The following is a 22,845-nucleotide window of genomic DNA, read 5'->3' as shown; positions in this document are numbered from 1 at the left end:
ACCACCATCCTGCTCATGCAGACCTTTCAGTTCCTTGAATGTGATAAGTATTTTCCACCTACAGACTTTGCACATTCTGCTCTGTCTCTACTCCTTTGCTTCCATCATCCTACTTACTCTTTGAATTTGCACTTCTCACTGACTTTCTCAGGAAAGCCTTCTCTAACATGTTAGACCTAACATACTCTCACCACACCTGCTCCTTTTCTTCTACAATCCTTTTCACTGTAGCATATTTACATGTAACTATAGAAGCTTTACTGTCAGTCTTTCCTGCTGGATTGAGAATTATGCTAGTGCCTAATGCACTGCCACTTCTCAACAATTATTTGTTAGGTAAATAAATGAATATAAATTATTCAAAATGTATTAAAGAGACAAGGATTGCCTCTCTCTGTTCTTATATAAGAAATATCTCCGGTTCTGAGACTGGTGTATTTGCAGGATGATATGGGATAATACCAAAGCAAATGCATTAGAAAGTGAGTACATACTACATATTGTTATACTAGAGAGTAAAGAAATTATCAGAGACCACTGAGATCATGACTAAAGGGCTCCAGAACCAACTTTGACAATTTTCCCAATGGCTAAAGATGGAATAATTTGTGTAAGAAAAATAACTACTATAGATTAAAACACATCAGATACGTTTACCTCTTCTGATACTAAGAAAATAAAAATTAAAACTCACAGTTAATTTCCTGGAGGATGGAAAGGAATCAGTTCACTCTTTGGAAAATTGGTAATGAAGAGAGAAAAAAAGTTAAACATTTATTCTGCCTTTCCTTTACCTATGGATAACTGAATAGTTAATGAGAGGTAGTATCATTTTTTAATGCATATATTCCAACTAGTAAAGAAGAAAATGATAGAATTAGAATATCACAGTTTTATAGCCTAAAATGAATTAATGGTTCTAGGCACTTACTAGCAATAACATCACATCATTCTCTGATACTTCAACTAAATAGAAGGATACAACACAACATCTAAAAATATCTTTGGGGCTTCCCTGGTGCCTCAGTGGTAAAGAATCTCCCTACTAATGCAGGAGACATGGATTCAGTCCCTGATCCAGGAAGATCCATATGCCGCGGGACAACTAATCCTGTGCACCACAACTATTGAGCCTGCGCTCTAGAGCCGGGGAGCTGCAACTTCTGAAACCCACATGCCTAGATCCTGGGCTCCACAACCAGAGAAGCCACCACAGTGAGAAGCCCTTGTACCGCAACTAGAGAAAAGCCCTCACAGCAATGAAGACCAAGAACAGCCATAAATAAATAAATAAAATTATTTTTTAAAAATGTCTCACAAGCCTCTAGGTCCAACTACCCAACTACAGGAAGTAAAGGGGACAGAGTAACATGTTAAATTTACTATGGGTATGCAGTGATCAAAGTCGAGGCTCTAGAAGACTTTCCAGAACAGAAGACTTGATTTCCTCTACAAAGAGTTGTGAGGAATAAAAAGAGAGATGGAAGAGCCCTTACAGATTTAAAGACTTCAAGGATACATCAACCAATCCATTGTATGGACCTTGTTTGGATGACTGCGTATATGAAGATATTAAGGAATTGTTGGGGATTTTTTTAGGCATTATAATGATATTGTGGTTAATATTAGTTTTTAAAAACATTCTTACATTTTAGAGAAACATAGGGAAATATTTATGATGATATGGTGTCTGGAGTTTGTTTCAAGTTAATCCTGATGGAAAGAGTGAGTAGTGAAATAAATGAAACAAGACAGGCTCTGATTTGATCATTATTAAGACTGCTTGGTGAGTACTTGGGAATTCATTATATGAATCTGCTACTTTTGTATATGTTCAAAAACTTCAATAACAATAACAGGTAAAAAAATGATAAAAAAAAGGGACATTACATCCGGGTTAATGCCTAGATTGTAGGAGACATTTTAATGAATGAATGAATGAAGTAATTAATTTGGCTGCACCAGGCCTTATTTGCAGCACATGTGATCTTTGTTTATTGTTGTGGCATGTGGGGTCTTTAGCTGCAGCATGTGGAATCTAGTTCCCAGATCAGAATCGAACCCAGGTCCCCTGCATAGAGTGCTGAGTTTTAACCACTGGACCACCAGGAAAGTCCCAGAGGTATTTTAAAAAGGACACAAGTCTGGTTATTGAATGTCTAAATCTTGGCAGTTTGAGGCTTAAAAGAGCAGTTGTGCCTCACTGGCTGTGGGAAGCTAGGGGCAGAGTTCACTTCAGAAGCCCAGGGCCTTCCGTCCTGGTTACAACCAGATGATCCAGCTGGCAGGAACAGTATGAAATGACAACAAATATTTATTCCATTTTAGGATTGTCCTGTACTACTTGGATTTCCAAGAAGAAACTTGGATACGGGGCAATCCTCTTCACCCAAGCCTTTAAAACTTTTGGCTCCCTTTCCAGCACTGTCACAATAATGAGCAGCAAAATTTATGAGAGTAAAATAGATTTTTATTGAATGGAGGCAAAGAAAACAACTATTCAGTGTAGACCAGTGATGTTCAATAGAGCTTTCTACTATGATGAAAGTTTTGTATCTGCACAGTTTAATGTGGTGGCCAATAGCCACAAATGGCTACTGAGCACTTGAAATGTAACTAGTGTGACTGAAGAAACAAATTTTATTTTTAAAAATTTTCTTGTATTAATTTTTCCAATATTTATTTATTTTTATTTATTTGGCTGTACTGGATCATAGTTGTGGCTCGTGGGGTGTCCTATCTTTGTTGCAACATGTGGGATCTTTTTATTTTTCCAGTTGCAGCATGTGGGATCTAGTTCCCTGACCAGGAATTGAACCCAAGCCCCCCAAATTGGGAGCATGAAGTCTTAGCCACTGGACCACCAGAGAAGTCCCAGGAAACAAATTTTAAATTCCCTGTGACTAGCAGCTACTGTATTAGAGGGCACAACTTGACTCTATGTTATATCTGTATATAGAGGGATCTAAACTCATCTTTTAAAAAATTATGTATTTATTTATATTTTTGACTGTGCTGGGTCTTTGTTGTTGCTCCTGGGCTTTCTCTGGTTGCAGTGAGTGGAGGCTACTCTCTGCTTGGGGTATGCACGTTTCTCATTGTGGTGGAGCCCAGGCTTTAGGTGCAGAAGCTTCAGTACTTGCCCCACCCGGGTTCAGTAGTTGTGGCACATGGGCTTATTTGCTCAGTGACATGTGGGATCTTCCCAGATCAGGGATCAAACCTATGGCCCCCGCACTGGCAGGCAGATTCTCATCCACTGTACCACCAGGGAAGTCCTAAAGTCCTCTTTAGGGAGATGAAGATTTTATTTTGGAAAGAATTTGAGAGAAAAGAGACCTCCCTGCTGAGAGAAGTGAGGACAGAAGCAGACAAAGTCCTGACAGCAATTTGTGTCTCTCTTTCAAGATATCCCTAAGGCCAGTGCCATCTCTGTTCTACCCAAGGCTTGGTTATTGGAGCCAATGAATTTTTTCCTTTTTTATTAATCCAGTTTATAATGGATTTCTACCCTACTTTCTTACCATCCTAGCAAATTGATTCCACTTTTCCATTTAATCTTGTCATTTGTGTTTTACATACCCATTTTTATATAGATTGTGTTCTTCAGTGTACAACTTTGTATTCTGCCTTTTCACTTGTTGTCAGTACTTCATATTTCTCCACAGTTGACAAAATGGCCGCAAGTTAATAATTCTAAGTTAATATACCACAGCCCCACAGTTTACCAACTGTAGAATATTTAGATTATTTGCTTCCCCCCTCCCCTTTTTATTGTATTTAACATTACAGTGACCAAATTGGTGTATGTAGTCTTGTTCTTCTGTTGAATTAATTCTCAAGTTGAATTCCCAGGAAGGGGATTGTTGAATCAAAGATCATGAATACTTTCATGGTTTTTGATACAAAAATATGTATTTTTTACATTTCAGAAAAAGTTTACTTAGTTGTCAAGTGTAAAGGAAATGTCAGAGTCTTTAATGGCGAGAGGCTTGAGTCACTTCCTCCTGACTAAATTTCTATTTCTTGGCTCTCTTTTCAGGGCAAATGGGGCTTGTTGCTCATCTAGAACTCCTAGAGAGGGAGGAAGAGCCTGAGGCCACAGTACCTGGCTGTGTGGGGGTTTTCTCTGCGCAGGAATGGAGCTCTGAGGTATGGTATAGGGTTCTCATGAAGGAAAGAGAGGGTAATGGAAGGGACTGGAAGAATCAGGAGGGGATTTCAACATACCAAGTTTTCCCTACCCAAAGCCAGATTTAGAATCTCATCAAGGTGAGCAACCCTCCACAAGAGATTCTGGTACCAAGTTCCTAATAAATCCTCTTATTTCTATCCTCCTATAGCACTTTGGATTTTTTCTTCATAGTGCTTATTATTATTGCAAATTATTAATTATACAATTCATTGTCCCATGCCTGGTAATTTAACTTAAGAATTAATTCTTAAGAGGGAATTCACCTAAGAATTAGACTTCCCTGGTGGCTCAGCAGTAAAGAAGCTGCCTATGATGCAGGAGGTGCGGGTTTGATCCCTGGGTCGGGAAGATCCACTGGAGAAGGAAATGGCAACCACTCCAGTAATCTTGCCTGGGAAATCCCATGGAGAGAGGAACCTGGTGGTCTACAGTCCATGGTGTCACAGAGAGTCAGGCACTTTAGCGACTGGATAGCAACAACAGCAAAGCTAAGAATTGATTCAACAGGAGAAAGCTACATTCATTGTATTGTCTATAAGCTCTACGAGAGCACAGATATGTGACTTTGTTCGTCCACGTATCCTAAGCTGCCAAAATGGTGCCTGACACATAGGTACTGAAAAAAAATTTTTTTAATGAATAATAATCAAATTAGCACAATAAAAGAAACCGGGTGAACTATGTTCCTTAAATTTAATTTTTTTTCAAATCCAAGTTAACATTCTAAGGTACACACTTAGGAAATGCCAGATCCATGTATTAGGGAAAAGTATCAAGAGGAGGTGAGGAGAAGTAGCCCTGTGTATCCCACAGGAATTTTGTGCCCCTCTGAATTCTCCTGTTGAGCTGCTGCAACCACTAGGAGCACAACAGAGACAAACCCTAATGATTTGACTGACTTGAAGGGAATTTTGTTGAAGTAAGTTGATCACCATAGCACTTTGATAATCAGGTGGAAGTTTAATAGTTCTGGCTAGTGTTCTCTTGAAAATTTGTAGCTTGTGGATCATTGAGCAGTTTTACAAGCCAGTCCATTAAACTGTTTTAGAAGACATCTACAAGATGCTTCATAGAGAAGTTTCTTTGTGAGCATTTTCCCAGTACTGATGTATACAGAAGTTAAATGAGTCTTCTGCATATTTTAAAAGATTAACATATCCAAATAAAAAGATTAATTAATTCATAGAAACTTTCTCTGACTATAAAAGTGAGAAATTATTCTGGTGTTGAGTCACTGTGAGTATAAAGAGCTCTAGATTAGGAATCTAGATTAGTTGAGACACCTGGTTCTAATTCCAGCTCTGCTCCTAAAGAACCTGCTTGATCTTTCTGAGCCTCAGGGAACCCTCCTATAAAGTGATAGATTGAATTTAAAAGACTGTAATTTGCCTTCCTGCTCAGATAGCCCATGGTGCTTATCTGAAAGCACATTCGGTCTCTAGGAATGGCATAAGTAGCTGTGAACAGAAAGAACTGGTTGTTAATACAGGCATTGCTGTGGCTACTATAGCTTCCAGAGCCATTACAGAGAAGTAGATGCTAACATACAATGTTCAAATTTCAAAACTTAAATCACAATTGCTCTTCAGCTGAGGGATTCCAATGGCTCTCACAGAATAGATCTGAGTAAGGCCCACTTGTGGTTAATGCTGGCTGAGAAGAAAAGTGAAATGTGATGAAAGATACACTGAAATTAACCTGAAGCAGTGTTGCTATTTGCAGGTCTCTAGTAGGACCACTTCACTTAGCAGCTTTGTTCTGTGACCTTACAAGTGTCTCTTGAGCTTCCAGCACTGGATTTTCCCCTCAGATACATTTCCCCTGTACTGCTTATCTTGTAAAATTAACTACTGTGTTACAGATGCATGAGCCAAAGCTAATTTTATAAGAAACTTGAGTGAGACGAAATCAATCTTTCAAGGTCCTGAGATCACAAAGAAAGGGCTGAAGAAATAGTTTCTGGCTTTTAGCTTTCGATTTCCTTTTTAGTTTCAGTTTTATTTTTCTGAAACTCTCTCCCCAGAACTTCCATGGCATATATAGATGCTTATAAACAAAACAATGACGAATACTATGCTGTTAGAAAGGTCACAACCCTCGCAGCCAGCAGCCACTGCCAAGCTGGCTTGTTAGTGGAAATTTACAAATGATAATGGGGCTGCCACTTTAGCTTTAATAGCTACTCCCCCTTGAGGACCTGAAACTGTGTAGTCACCAAAACAGCGAAAAGTGGTAAATTCTTTGATTTACTGCAAGGAGCCCTATTAATCAAGTCCATTTAAGGTAATTAGTTTATTTTACACATAATCATAGTTTGGCAATCATACACACTTCAGCACTTACAAGTGGTCAGATTTAATTATTGTTGAGTTACAAAATCATGGGCTATGCCCATCATTGTAAGCCCAATCTTAAAGCATGTACAAGCTTAAAATTCTAAGAATTGTTTTCAGTATCTCTCCTGGTTATGAGATTTTATGTGCATGTTTTTGTTATGTAAAACTCAAGCCTAATGACTGTTTTGAAAAGATCTAGGCAAAGGGTCATGACAACAATTCAGCTATTTAGCACAACTCTGTAAACAAATCACCAGAGAAAGGCTTAAAGTGAGGTAATAATTCCGGCTCATTGTCAGTGAATAAACACCAGGCATCCATAGACATGTTTAATTAATTTTTGCACTCTCTTCAAATACAAATTAATACAAAATAACATTTTGTGACTTGGAGGTAATTGTTCACATGGCTGAGCTGTGTATCTTCAAGAAATGTATAATTTAAGTGTGGATTTAGGTATGGAACATACAAGACTCTCAATAAATATTTTGAAATGAACATTTATTTCACAGAAAAAGCAGATGAAGTTGAGAATAAATGATGGCAAGGCAGACACCAGAAACAAGTAACAACAACGCATGCCAACTGTGCCCTGCTAGAGGTATAAACAAACTCCCCTCTTAGCATCAAGGATGGGCAATATAAACCAGATGGGAGGACAAGCTTCACAGAGACAGGGAAATGATTCTGAGTTCTTCTAGGAAGATGAGTACTGTTCTGATTAATAGAAGAGGTGGGAGGCAGAGGAAGCATTACAGTTAGAGGAACACCAGAGGCAGAGAGGAGTGAAAAGCACTACCTGGGTGAAGGGGAATGGTAGAAGGTGGGGCTGAAACTGGGCTAGGGACTCATTTTGAGCAGTCTTGAATGTTAACCTAAAAGTGTGAGTCTATCAGGGAAAGATAATTTTTTTTTCCCATTTTGGTGTCTTCACTTTTTCAAATTGAAAAATAAAAATAAATCATTATAAATATTAAATTTGTGAAAAGCAATGAAAAACACTGTGAAAAATAGCAAGTTAGCCTCTCATAATTCCACAGCCCTAGAGAGAACCATTGTTAGGGCAAATGGGTATTATTAAAGTCTTGACAAGTATTGCTAAGTTGCCCTCTGAAAAGTCTGTATCTATGAATACTGGCACCAATAATGGATGCGGTTGCTTGTTTTCTCACATATTTGCCAACATTGGTTATTGCCAATCTCATAGGAAAAAAAAACATTTCATTCTTGAAGATCGTTTCGTTTTGGCAATTTGATTTTTTTTTTTTGCCCCTAATTTGAAATTCTTCCATTATCATAACTCACCAGAGCATCTCCTGTACCTAGCCATATGAAGCACTGAATAAATGAAGACATGTAATAAATAGGAATGATGCATTTCTGCTCTTTTGAAGAGAAAAATGGTATGATCATACCTAGGCTTTAAGACCACAGTTCTGGTGGGATTATGGAGAAAGGACTGAGAGCAGAAAGCTAATAAATTCAGAGTATAGTTAGAAAATCATTAAAACATTCCAGGTAAGAAAATGATGAACACCTCACCTATGGTAGTGCAAATGGGGATGAAAAATGGAAATGGATCTACGGAGTATTACAAGAGTGGAATTGAGGACTTTGTGTCCATTTAGGACTTCCCAGGTGGCACTAGTAGTAAAGAATCTGCCAATGCAGGAGACGCAAGAGATGAAGGTTCGATCCCTGGGTGGGGAAAATACCCACTCCAGTATTCTTACCTGGGAAATCCCATGGGCAGAAGAGCCTGGTGGGCTATGGTACATGGGGCCACAAAGAGTTGAACATGACTGAGTGAATGAGCATACACACAAGCAGGAAAGGAGATGGAAGACAAGGAGATAATAAAGAAGACTGGAATTTCTAGCTTGGGTGCTTGAGTGGATTTACATACAGTTAATGGGAATATGGATCCAATAATGAGGAGTAACTTTTTTGAAGACAGTTGTGAATGAGTTCATGTTATATGCTAAGTGGGACCTGCTTCCTTCTATTTTATCTATGACTCTATTCTCATCCTCATAATTGCTAGTTATGTAAGTGTTCCATCAGTTTCCCCTATTTTTGCACTTTTGATTTCCACTGGAGTTCTATACCTAAAAGCATGTTCAAGTTGTCTTTTCCTCAACTATACCGTTATTACAGTTTCTCCTTTATTACCCCCATTGACCTGACCTTTGTTTTGTAACCACCCTTATGCATGCATTAATTTATTCACTTATTTAATTAATATTTATGCAGAGCTTTCATACACCAGGCATGGTTCTACACGATGGGAAACATCAGTAAATAAAAGAGACAAAAATCCCTGCTTCCTTGGAAGTCACATACTTATTCTACTTACTCATTATTTCCTTCTTATCTGCTTCCATCATTGTCCTGGAATTGTTCTGAAAGTTGACACTGATTTCAATGCTGTGAGACCCAAGTGCCATTTCTTGGTTTATTTGACCTCTCTGCAGCACTTGACATTGTTGGCAGCTCTCTATTTCTTTAGTTTAACTCTTGTTATCGTCACCTCTTCTGCTTTTCTATTTCTTGAAATGCTTCATTTATGTTTCCTTCTCTGCCTTTCTTACATTCTTTCCTCCACCCCTTCCTACTCATGTTTTAAGGACTTGCTCTCAAATATGACATTCTAACTTGTACTATACCATATACCCAAGTTTATGTTTTTTTTCAAAAATAAATTTATTTGTTTTTGAATGTGTTGGGTCTTTGTTGCTATGCAGACTTTTCTCTAGTTGCAGCAAGTGGGGCTATCCTCAAGTTACAGCGTGCAAGTTTCTCTTTGCAGTAGTTTTTCTTGTTGTGGAGCATGGGCTCTAGGGTGCACTGGCTTCGGTAGTTATGGCACATGGGCTCAGTGGTTGTGGTTCATGGGCCCTAGAGCATAGGCTCAGTAGTTGTGGGGCATGGGCTTAGTTGCTCAGTGGCATGTAGGATCTTCCAGGCCCAGGGATTGAACCCTGTCTCCTGCTTGGCTGGCAGGTTCTTTACCAATGAGCCACCAGGGAAGCCTGGGTATACATTTTATCTAGACCACTGTTTCCTAAAATGTGTTCCATGGAACAGAAGTTCTTTGGGTTGTTAATAGATGTTAAAGGGTCCTGAGTTAAAATACTTTAGGGAAAACATTGGGGTAAACACTGGGCTTCTCCATAGTGGTACTTCTTGGAGCAACTAATATGCCAATGAGAATTATGAATCACCTACAGAATGAATGTGTCTCCCTCATGTCTTGGAGCATAGAACATTATTTTTGAGTTGCATCTTGTAGGACTTTTGAAGAATACACTTTAGGAAATATTATATTAGACAATAAGCTCTTTGAATGCTAAGACCTTATCATATATATTTGTTCATGCACTCCATGGAGGGGATTCTCCCAATGGCTCTGTGGGTAAAGAATCCACCTGCAATTCAGAAGACACAGGAGACGTAGGTTCGATCCCTGGGTTGGGAAGATCCTGTGGAGAAGGAAATGGCAACTCACTCCAGTATCCTTGCCTGGAGCATCCTATGAATAGAGAGCCTACAGTCCATAGGGTCGCAAAGAGTCAAACACAACTGAAGCGACTGAGCATGCACACGTGCACTGAATTCTACCAAACAGGTACGATAGGTACAACCAAGCCTGATGTTGGAGGAGTTCAGACTTTACCTGATCAGTAATGGACGATTGAAGGTTAAGGACAGTTGCATAATCTAATAAGGATAGGATTAAGTTCCTCTTTCCAAACAGAGATACTGCTGAACCACCTGTGTCATCCACACTCCTAAGCTGAGATAGAACCAGGTTGGCTCTGAATCTACTCGGCACAGGTTCTACGACATTTACTACATGGTTGAATACGAATATTAAGGCTGTGGGGTAATCCAGTAGTTCTGAGCTGGAATAAATATCCTAAATCCAAGAATCATCAGGAATAGACATCTACCTGTCCAGAAATTAGTGAAAGTAGGTTATGAAGTGGAAGACTTACTGTAGCCTCAGGAAATTTGGCTAAACCAAGCCAAACTTGCTTTCACAATCTTTAGTAAGGAATCAAAGCTACTCAGAAAAAATGACCAAAATTCATGTCACATCATGGCCATAACCATCACCCCAAATTGTCTTATATATCATAAGATCCCAAAATGAACTTCCTCCCCATCCCTTTCTATTTTTAATTCCATATAAATACTTATTAAAAACATGAATACAGATATTTTTCTCACAAAATTATCTTATTTCTGTACATTGTCTTACTTCTTTTAAAGATATTATCAGGCTGTGATTCCAGATCTTCAGCAGAACAGGAACAAGACTCTGATACACAGCCAGCAGTAGACTCCCTTGGAGCACATTCAATGCCTGTTAGTATGACTTTTCCTTCATATTATTCTTACTTATATCTTTCTGCTTGGCAATCACTATGGAAAATCTAGAGCTCAATTTCCCCTATTATCTTAATTCATTAATTTGCCAAATATTTATTGAGTATCTACTTGAGAAGACTCTTGAGACTGCAAGGGGATCAAACCAGTCAATCCTAAAGGAAATCAACCCTGAATCTTCTTTGGAAGGATTGGTGCTGAAGCTGAAGCTCTAATACTTTGGCCACGTGATGTGAATAGCCAATTTGTTGGAAAAGACCCTAATGCTGGGAAAGACTGAAGACCAAAGGAGGAGGGGGCAGCAGCAGATGAGATGGTTAGATTGCATTACTGATGCAATGGACATGAATTTGAGCAAATTCTGGAAGACACTGAAGGACAGAGGAGCCTGGTGTGCTTCAGTCCATGGGGTCACAAGGAATTGGACATGACTTAGCAACTGAACAACAACAAAATGTTCCAAATGCTGATCTAGATTCTGGGGATTAAGCAATGAACAGAGTCCCTGTCCTCATGGAGCTTATGTTCTAGTTCAGTTCAGTTCAATCACCCAGTCATGTCTGACTCTTTGCGAACCCATGGACTGCAGCACGCCAGGCTTCCCTGTCCATCACCAACTCCTGGAGCTTATTCAAACTCATGTCCGTTGAGTTGGTGATGCCATCCAACCATCTCATCCTCTGTCGTCCCCTTTTCCTCCCGCCTTCAATCTTTCCCAGCGTCAGGGTCTTTTCAAATGAGTCAGTTCTTCGCATCAGGTGGCCAAAGTATTGGAATTTTATCTTCAGCATCAGTCCTTCCAATGAATATACAGGACTGATTTCCTTTAGGATAGACTGGTTTGATCTTCTTGTAGTCCAAGAGACTCTCAAGAGTCTTCTGTAACGCCACAGTTCAAAAGCATCAATTCTTCAGCTCTTAACTTTCTTTATAGTCCAACTCTCACATCCATACATGACTACTGAAAAAAACCATAGCTTTGACTAGATGGATCTTTGTTGGCAAAGTAATGTCTCTGCTTTTTAATATGCTGGCTAGATTGATCATAGCTTTCCTTCCAAGGAGCAAATGTCTTTTAATTTCATGGCTGCAGTCACCATCTGCAGTGATTTTGGAGCCCAACAGTGAGAAACTTTATTTTCTAGAGATGGAGGCAAATGATGAGCGAACAGGTAGCAATAATGGTGGTAAGTGCTATATATAATAGAAAGGGTCAGGGGCTAGAGAGTGACTAGGTTGTTAGGGTGGTTGGGTGACCAGGTCCCTCAGAAGTCATCACATTTTATCAGAGACCTGAAAGCAAGAGGAAACTATAGATATCTAGGGGAAGGATATTCTGGGCTGAGGGAACAATAAGTACAAAGGCTCTGAGATGCAAATATGCTTGGTGTATAAACAACAGCAAGAAAGCTAGTATGCAATCCAGTGTACAGAGGAACTTCATGGGAAAGGAGGTTATAAAAAAAGGTGAGGGGAAAGCAGGAGACCAGGTCGTGAAGGCCTTGTAGGCCTCTATAACAACACTAGGAACCTGTTTCAGGCTTGAGAGTAGGGGAGCTACATGACTGATTTAAATTTAAAAAGGAACATTCAACCAGCAATTCCACTCAAGGATAGATAACCAAAGAAAATAAAAACACTACTTTGAAAAGATAAATGCACTCCAATATTCCTAGCAGCATTATTTATGATAGCCAAGATATGGAAGCAACCTAAGCATCCATCAATAGATGAATGGATAAAGAAGATGTGGTATATACAGCGTAAGTGTGTGTGTGTATGTGTGTATATAGATACACACACATGTGCACACACAGAGAATAGAATATTACTCAGCCATAAAAATGAATGAAATTCTGCCATTTTCAACAACGTGGATGGACTTAGAGGATATTATGCTTAGTGAAATGTCATACAGAGAAAGACAAGCATTCTGTGTTATTACTGACCTGTCTCTTGACAAACCTGTATGCAGGTCAGGAAGCAACAGTTAGAACTGGACATGGAACAACAGACTGGTTCCAAATAGGAAAAGGAGTATGTCAAGGCTGTATATTGTCATCCTGCTTATTTAACTTATATGCAGAGTACATCATGAGAAACGCTGGGCTAGAAGAAACACAAGCTGGAATCAAGATTGCCGGGAGAAATATCAATAACCTCAGATATGCAGATGATACCACCCTTATGGCAGAAAGTAAAGAAGAACTAAAGAGCCTCTTGATGAAAGTGAAAGTGGAGAGTGAAAAAGTTGGCTTAAAGCTCAACATTCAGAAAACTAAGATCATGGCATCTGGTCCCATCACTTCATGGCAAATAGATGGGGAAACAGTGGAAACAGTGTCAGACTTTATTTTGAGGGGCTCCAAAATCACTGCAGATGGTGATTGCAGCCATGAAATTAAAAGACGCTTACTTCTTGGAAGGAAGGTTATGACCAACCTAGATAGCATATTGAAAAGCAGAGACATTACTTTGCCAACAAAGGTCTGTCTAGTCAAGGCTATGGTTTTTCCAGTAGTCATGTATGTATGTGAGAGTTGGATGGTGAAGAAAGCTGAGCACCGAAGAATTGATGCTTTTGAACTGTGGTGTTGGAGAAGACTCTTGAGAGTCCCTTGGCCTGCAAGAAGATCCAACCAGTCCATCCTAAAGGAGATCAGTCCTGGGTGTTCGTTGGAAGGACTGATGTTGAAGCTGAAACTCCAATACTTTGGCCACCTCATGCGAAGAGTTGATTCATTGGAAAAGACCCTTATGCTGGGAAGGACTGGGGGCAGGAGGAGAAGGGGACGACAGAGGATGAGATGGCTGGATGGCATCACTGACTCGATGGACATGGGTTTGGGTAAACTCTGGGAGTTGATGATGGACAGGAAGGCCTGGCATGCTGCGATTCATGGGGTCGCAAAGAGTTGGACACGACTGAGCGACTGAACTGACTGACTGACTAATATGTGGAATCTAAAAAATAAAGCATATATATATATATATAAAACACAAAAATATATTTATATAAAGGAGCATTCAGCCTGCTGTTTGCAGAAAAATCTGTTGGGAGCAAAACCAAACATGAAAGCAGGGAGACCACCGGACAGTGTAGTGTTGGAAAGAGATGATGACGGCTCATACAAGGAAGATGAGATTAGGAAGGGAAGTCAGATCATGATAGATTATGAATGTACAAACAACAGGACCTGCTGATGACCTGGATGTGGGCTGTGAGTAAAAGCCAGGAAATGATGGCTTTAAGTTTTTAGCTTAAATAACTAGGTGAATGGTGATGCCACTTACTGAAATGGAGACTACTGGTAATGGAACACATTTTGGTGTGCGGGGAATTGAGAATTCTTCAAAGGACATGTTAGAGTTGTGATTCTTATTATATATTCAAGTGGAGATGTTTGTGTAGGAGTTGGATATAAAAGCCTATCAGAGGAATGATGTGGGTTGAAGATCCAGTTTTGATGTCAACAGTATTTCAAAGGCATAGAAAACCACAAGGTAGAATGGGGTTACTTAGAGAAGGAGTGTGGCAATGGAAGAGACAAGAAGGGAGCTGAGAGCTGACCCCTGGCACTCCAACAGTTAGAGTCTGGAGCTGGAGGAGAATCAAAATAGGATGCCCTGGAACCCAAGTGAAGAAAGTAGCTATTCAAAGAGAGAAGGATTAACTGTTTATTTAACACTGTTGCTATGTACATTAAATCTATGATGCCATCTAGTGAAGTTGCTGAATTTTAATATAAAAATTCTGGATTTACAAGAATTAAGCATGATGAAAAGCGAAGATAAGCATATGTACCAGATGTTTTGGGAGAGTACTAGTTTTCACCCAATTTTTCAAGAATAATTAATGACATTCACCTTTACTTTCAAAAGTATTCCAATTTAAATAATAAATTACATGATCCTCCTAACTATAGCGAAAAAAGAATTTGTGGCAAATAATGTTTTTAGGAATCTGTGCTTCAGAACTATCACAAGTAATGGCTCGATAGAATTTGTGAATTCAAAAAAGTTTTGCTTTATTCTAAGAACTCTAGCTCAAGACAGTTTCTGACTCGTACTCAATCTCCTTTTTCAGACTGTCTAGGTAACAATGTGTGTCATAGAATTTTTTTCTTGATTCTTCCTTCTTCTTTCCTAATTTTAACCATAAAGCATGCTCAATGAAGAAAACATCATAAACACAGAAGAGTATGAAGGAAAAAAACCATAATTTCAATAACCAGAAAAGTGCAGTTACTTATTTAAACAACAGCAATATTATAATTTCAGCTTTTCTTACTGATCTGCATAACAGACCATAGATTTTTCAGAATTAAATGTTTAATTTTTAGATCATTGCAGATCCATATGTGGTTGTAATAAATAACACAGATTGATCCCATGAACTTTTTTCCCAGTTTCCTCCAATGTTAACATCTTGCAAAATTAGAGAACCAGGATATCTTTTTGCGGGGAAACAAGTTTTTAACAAACAAAATCCAATTCACTGATTTTTCCTTTGATAGAATGGCTAAGAATTCTTTGCCTCAACTTAGATCCCAAACATTTTCTTCTATTTTTTCTAAAAGTTTTATTGTTTTATGTATTACATTTAAGTCCAAGATTCATTTTGAGTTATTTTTTTATAAAATGTGAAACTTAGATAATAATTTATTACTTTTCCTATGGATATACAATTATTCCAGCTTTTGCTGGAAAGACAATCTGTTTTAAGTTCAATTGCTTTTGCAGCTTTGTCAAAATTCAGTTGAGCATATTTATGTGTCTATTTCTGGGTTCTCTATTCTGTTCTATTGATCTGTGAATCAATAGATACATAATATTGATTGTTGTAGCTGTGTAATAAAGTCTTGAAATAGAGTAGACTGATTCCTCCAATTTTATTTTCTTTTTCAAAATTGTTTTAACAATTCTAGATCCTTTGCATTTCCATATAAATTTTGGAATAATCTTGGTTAGTTACAAAAAACCTTGCGGGGATTTTGATAGGACTTGCACTGAACTTATATATCAATTAGGGAGAGAACTGACATTTTTACTTTGTTGAGTCTTCCAACCTATAAACACTGTATACAGATTATACACTATACCTATAAACACTGTAATTATTTAGATCATTTTGATTTCTTTTATCAGTGTTTAACACTTTTCAGCAAACAAATCCTCTGTGTGTTTTGTTAGACTTACATCTTATTTCATTTTTAAGGGGTAAATTATGAGTAGAATTGAGTTTAAAATTTTGGTGTTTACATATTTATTGCCAGTATATAAAACTGCAATTAATTTTGGTATTTATCTTATATCCTGTGAGCTTGCTGAACTCACTTATTAGTTCTAAGAGGGTTTTTGTTTTTATTTTTGTAGATTCTTTGGGATTTTCTATGTAGACAATCATGTCACCTGCAAATAGGGAGAATTTTATTCCTTCCTTTCTGATCTGTATACTTTTTATTTCCTTTTTCCTTCTTTCTTTCTTTTTTTTTTTAGCTTTATTGAATTGGCTAGGACTTCTAGCACTGTAATGAATGAGCGATAATACTGAAGAACCTTCCCTTGTTTGGGATTCTAGGGGGAAAATACTTCATTTCAGTTCAGTTCAGTTGCTCAGTCATGTCCAACTCTTTGCGACCCCATGAACTGCAGCACGCCAGGCTTCCCTGTCATTCACCAACTCCAGCAGCTTGCTCAAACTCATGTCCATCAATTTGGTGATGTTATTCAACCATCTCATTCTCTGTCGTCCCCTTCTCCTCCCGCTTTCAATCTTTCCCAGCATCGAGGTCTTTTCCAATGAGTCAGTTCTTCGAATTAGGTGGCCAAAGTGTTGGAGCTTCAGCTTCAGCATCAGTCCTTCTAATGAATATTCAGGACTGATTTCCTTTAGGATGGACTGGTTGGATCTCCTTGCTGTCCAAAACTCTCAAGAGTCTTCTCCAACACCAAAATTCAAAAGCATCAATTCTTCGGCGCTCAGCTTTCTTTACAGTCCGGCTCTCACATCCATACATGACTACTGGAAAAACCATAGCCTTGACTAGACAGACCTTTGTTGGCAAAGTAATGTCTCTGCTTTTTAATATGCTGCCTAGGTTGGTCATAGCTTTTCTTCCAAGGAGCAAGCATCTTTTAATTTCATGGCTGCAATCACCATCTGCAGTGATTTTGGAGTCCAAGAAAATAAAGTCTGTCACTGTTTCCATTGTTTCCCCATCTATTTGCCATGAAGTGATGGGACCAGATGCCATGATCTTAGTTTTCTGAAGTTGAGCTTTAACCCAACTTTTTCACTCTCCTCTTTCACTTTCATCAGGAGCCTCTTTAGTTCTTCTTTGCTTTCTGCCATAAGTGTGGTGTCATCTGCATATATGAGGTTATTGATATTTCTCCCAGCAATCTTGATTCCAGCTTGTGCTTCATCCAGTCCTGTGTTTCTCATATACTCTGCATATAACTTAAATAAGCAGGGTGACAATATACAGCCTTGACGTACTCCTTTCCCTATTTGGAACCAATCTGTTGTTCCATGTCCAGTTCTAACTGTTGCTTCTTGACCTGCATACAGATTTCTCAGGAGGCAGGTCAGGTGGTCTGGTATTCTTGTCTCTTGAAGAATTTTTCACAGTTTGTTGTGGTCCACACAGTCAAAGGCTTTGGCATAGTCAATTAAATGGAAGGAGATGTTTTTCTGGAACTTTCTTGCTTTTTCGATGATCCAGTGGATGTTGGCAATTTGATCTCTGGTTCCTCTGCCTTTTCTAAAACCAGCTTGAACATCTGGAAGTTCACGGTTCACATATTGCTAAAGCCTGGCTTGGAGAATTTTGAGCATGTGTGTGAAATGAGTGTGTGAGATGAGTGCAATTGTGTGGTAGTTTGAGCATTATTTGACATTGCCTTTCTTTGGGATTGGAATGAAAACTGACCTTTTCCAGTCCTGTGGCCACTGCTGAGTTTTCCAAATTTGCTGGCATATTGAGTGCACCACTTTCACAGCATCATCTTTGAGGATTTGAAAGAGCTCAACTGGAATTCCATCACCTCCACTAGCTTTGTTCATAGTGATGCTTCCTAAGGCCCACTTGACTTCACATTCCAGGATGTCTGGCTCTAGCTGAGTGATCACACCATCATGATTATCTGGGTCATGAAGATCTTTTATGTATAGTTCTTCTGTGTATTCTTGCCACCTCTTCTTAATATCTTCTGCTTCTGTTAGGTCCATACCATTTCTGTCCTTTATTTTGCCCATCTTTGCTTGAAATGTTCCCTTGATATCTCTAATTTTCTTGAAGAGATCTCTAGTATTTCCCATTCTATTGTTTTTCTCTATCTCTTTGCACTGATTGCTGAGGAAGCCTTTCTTATCTCTCCTTGCTATTCTTTGGAACTCTGCATTCAAATGTGTATATCTTTCCTTTTCTTCTTTACCTTTTGCTTCTCTTCTTTTCACAGCTATTTGTTAGGCCTCCTCAGACACCATTTTGCCTTTTCGCATTTCTTTTTCTTGGGGATGGTCTTGATCACTGCCTCCTGTACAATGTCATGAACCTCCATCCATAGTTCTTCAGGCACTCTGTCTATCAGATCTAATCCCTTGAATCTATTTGTCACTTCCACTTTATAATCATAAAGGATTTGATTTAAGTGATACCTGAATGGTCTAGTGGTTTTCCCTACTTTCTTCTTTTTAATTCTGAATTTGGCAATAAGGAGTTCATGATCTGAGCCACAGTCAGCTCCTGGTCTTGTTTTTGCTAACTGTATAGAGTTTCTCCATATTTGGCAGCAAAGAATATAATCAGTCTGATTTTGGTATTGAGCATCTGGTGACATCCATGTGTAGAGTCTTCTCTTGTGTTGTTGGCAAAGGGTTTTGTGTTCTCTTGGCAAAACTCTATTAGCCTTTGCCCTGATTCATTCTATACTCCAAGGCCAAATTTAAGTTTATGTTAAGGGTGGCTTTTTTTTGTAGATCCTGTTTCTCAAGTTGAGAAAGTTTCCCTCTATTGCTAGTTTTCTGACAGTTTTTTATTATAAACAAGTGTTGAATTTTGTTGAATGCTCTCCTTCGTTAATTGACATGATCGTGAATTTTTCTTCTTTAGCTTGTTTATATGGAAGATAACATTGATTTCAAAACTTATTACAAAGCAACCGTATAATCAAGACAGTGTGGTAATGCCACAAGGATAGATACATAGATCAGTAGACTAGAATTGAGAGCCCAGAAATAAACTCATATATTTATTGTCAAATGATTTTGTCTTTTTGGTCAAATGATTTTTTGACAAGAGTACCAAGACCAATCAATCTTTTTTTTCCCCCAACAAATGCAGGGATAAGTAGCCAAAAGTAAAAGAATGAAGTTCAGTCCCTATGTTATGCCATATTAAAAAAATCAGCTCAAAGTGGATCAAAGACCTAAATGTAAGAGCTAAAACTATAAAACTCGTATAGGAAAACATAGGGTCATATCTTCATGACCTTGAATTTAACAAAGGATTCTTAGATATGACACCAAAAGTCCAAGCAACAGAAGAAAAAACAAATAAATTGGACTTCATAAAAATTAAAAACTTTTGTGTTCAAAGGAGACCATATGGATCTCATTTAAACTTTCTGGTATAGCTTGTTTTCTCTGACATTGCCCCAAGCAGGAGAAGGAAAGGGGATGGATGAAGAGTGTCTACCTCATTATTGCCAGGTAGGGGTAGAAGTCCAGATGGGTAGTGGACTCTTTTAGCTTCTTCTCAGCCTCTGTTGGCACCTGAGCTGTGGATGCTTTTCATTAATTGTAGGTGGAGGTGGAAGTTCCAGTTCTTCACTATACCTCCACTGATATCTCCCTAGTAGCGAAGGGTAGGAGTGCTTTAATATTGCTCCTCATGTGGACTCCACTAACGCCACGAGCATAGGGTAAATAGTGTCTGCCCTCATTACTACTAGGTAGCCATCAAAGTCCTGACTCACCACTAGGCTTCCTCTGACACCACACTTGTGGTAGTGGGAGTTAGGGATAGGGTTGGGGCACTTCATTACAGCCTGACCAAAGTGGAAGTGTGAGCTCTCCACTTGGATTCTACTCATGTGGGTGGGGATGGGGCCACAGTTTTCATCTGTCATGTTTAGCTAGAGTACAGCACTTATTGCCTGAAGTTCTGCCTTGCTAGGCTGTTCTTTTCCAAGTCTTTTGACTAAAAAGAGTATCCTTTTGTTAGGACCTTCCTTTATTTGTGTTAGTTGCCAGCTTCTTCAATGCTGAGTCTAGGATAGATGAGGCAGAAGGATGACCCAGAGGACTCATCCCTGTGTTGCGCCCTGGGTCCTTAGATCCATAGTTGGTTGACTTCCTCTCCATCCTTTAGAATCTTCCTGTGTTTCTTTTCAGAGCTTAGACTTTTAAAATCAGAAGAAATTTTGGCAAGAAATGATCCTGTTTAATTATTTTATTTAACAGTAGAAGACAATGAACCCCAAAGTTACAAGCTAGTTACCAGTAGGGTTGGGAGTAAATTCTAGTATTTAAAGTGCTTTTTGGTGTATCAAAGTGCCTCAGTCAGATGGTTTTGTTTCCTTTTGTTAGATGTGCACTCAAATTTATGGAAGTTTTTCCTCAAATTTCCAGAAAAAACTTAGCACCACATATTTTGTATCAGTTCAGTCGCTCAGTCATGTCCGACTCTTTGCGACCCCATGAACTGCAGCACATCAGACCTCCCTATTCATCACCAACTGCCGGAGTCTACCCAAACCCATGTCCATTGAGCTGGTGATGCCATCCAATCATCTCATCCTCTGTCGTCCCCTCCTCCTCCTGCCCTCAATCTTTCCCAGCATCAGGGTCTCTTCAAATGAGTCAGCTCTTTGTATCAAGTGGCCAAAATATTGGAGTTTCAGCTTCAACATCAGTCCTTCCAGTGAACACCCAGGACTGATCTCCTTTAGGATGGACTGGTTGGATCTTCTTGCAGTCCAAGGGACTCTCAAGAGTCTTCTTCAACACCACAGTGCAAAAGCATCAATTCTTCAGCACTCAGCTTTCTTCACAGTCCAACTCTCACATCCATACATGACTACTGAAAAAACCATAGCCTTGACTAGATGGACCTTTGTTGGCAAAGTAATGTCTCTGCTTTTCAATATGCTATCTAGGTTGGTCATAACTTTCCTTCCAAGGAGTAAGCGTCTTTCAATTTCATGGCTGCAGGCACCATCTGTAGTGATTTTGGAGCCCCCCCAAATAAAGTCAGCCATTGTTTCCACTGTTTCCCCATCTATTTCCTGTGAAGTGATGGGACTGGATGTCATGATTTTAGTTTTCTGAATGTTGAGCTTTAAGCCAAATTTTTCACTCTCCTCTTTCACTTTCATCAAGAGGCTCTTTAGTTCTTCTTCACTTTCTGCCATAAGGGTGGTGTCATCTGCATATCTGAGGTTATTGATATTTCTCCCAGCAATCTTGATTCCAGCTTGTGTTTCTTCCAGCCCAGCGTTTCTCATGATGTACTCTGCATATAAGTTAAATAAGCAGGGTGACAATATACCCTAGGAGCCTTGACGTACTCCTTTCCCTATTTGGAAGCAGTCTGTTGTTCCATGTCCAGTTCTAATTGTTGCTTCCTGACCTGCATACAGGTTTCTCAAAAGGCAGGTCAGGTGGCCTGGTATTCCCATCTCCTTCAGAATTTTCCACAGTTTATTGCGATCCCTCCATACAAAGGCTTTGGCATAGTCAATAAAGCAGAAATAGATGTTTTTCTGAAACTCTCTTGCTTTTTTGATGATCCAGTGGATGTTGGCAATTTGATCTCTGGTTCTTTTGCCTTTTCTAAAACCAGCTTGAACATCTGGAAGTTCACGCTTCATGTATTGCTGAAGCCTGGCTTGAAGAATTTTGAGCATTACTTTACCAGCATGATATATTTGGTATAGTAAGTAATAAAAATTAATTTGTAAAATAAACTTGGAATCATTTTCTATTGCATAGGCTTGAGTAAAAATAAATTTTCATAAGATACTAAACATCTACTTTATGTAAAATGGTGCTAATATTCTTTGTAAAATGGGCCATGTTACCAAACCACCAGTAACGGTCCATCTCAAAAAATCTCTGACATGCAAAAATGTCCCAGGTATTTTATTTAATGACCATTTTTTTTTTTAATTTATTTAATTATTTATTTTGGCTGTGCTGGGTCTTTGTTGCTCTCAGGCTTTTCTCTAGTTGTGGCAAGCAGGGGCTACTCTAGTTGCAGTGCATAGGCTTCCCATCATGGTGGCTTCTCTTGCTGTGGGGCTCTAGAGCGTGTGGTCTTCAGTATTTGGGACTTGCAGGCTCTAGAGCATAGGCTCAGTAGTTGTGGCACATGGGTTTAGCTGTCCTGTGGTATGTGGGATCTTCCTGGACCAGGACTCAAACCTGTGTCTCCTGCATTGGTAGGTGGATTCTTTACCACTCCGTCACCAGGAAAGCCCCTTAATGACCAATTATTAATTAGAGGTAGTTTTTTAGGAAACATGCCTGTTTTCACATACTTTGTTTAATTTTCCATTGGACTACCTGTCTTGTTTTAAATCTTTTATCAATGTACAACTCCACTGATATAACTGCCAATGGAAGATGTATATTTAATCCATTTAAATAGTTGTTGCACAGCTGAACTTTCCAAGGGAATTTCCTAAATTGCTTCATAGATAGGTTCAAAGGACTTATTTTTGTTCCTCCCAAGTTATAGGAAGATATCAAATATAAAACTATATTATTTAGTCTCTGAAAACTCCATATTGTATAAGCAGCCTGAATGTCCAATGACAGATGAATGGATAAAGATGATGTGGTACATATATACAATGGAATATTACTCAGCCATTAAAATGAATGAAATAATGCCATTTATAGTGACATGGATG

At 38.8% G+C, this 22,845-nt stretch overlaps 2 long non-coding RNA genes across 3 annotated transcripts in view; one reads left to right on the top strand and one right to left on the bottom strand.

Moving 5' to 3' along the window:
* Nucleotides 1-22,845, bottom strand: part of LOC145544973 (uncharacterized) — a 156,894-nt gene that overhangs the window by 45,327 nt on the left and 88,722 nt on the right. The window lies entirely within an intron of this gene.
* Nucleotides 1-22,845, top strand: part of LOC145544976 (uncharacterized) — a 70,052-nt gene that overhangs the window by 39,724 nt on the left and 7,483 nt on the right. The window contains exon 2 of the long non-coding RNA XR_014081775.1: nt 4,043-4,152. This is a non-coding gene — a long non-coding RNA (uncharacterized LOC145544976). The remainder of the gene's footprint in view (nt 1-4,042; nt 4,153-22,845) is intronic.

This window comes from Giraffa tippelskirchi, chromosome 4 (assembly GCF_054371585.1).
Source record: "Giraffa tippelskirchi isolate mGirTip1 chromosome 4, T2T-mGirTip1v1.2.pri, whole genome shotgun sequence".
NCBI lineage: Eukaryota > Metazoa > Chordata > Mammalia > Artiodactyla > Giraffidae > Giraffa > Giraffa tippelskirchi.
The sequence above is the reverse complement of the archived record's forward strand: the minus strand, read 5'-3'. Positions and strand labels throughout refer to the sequence as shown.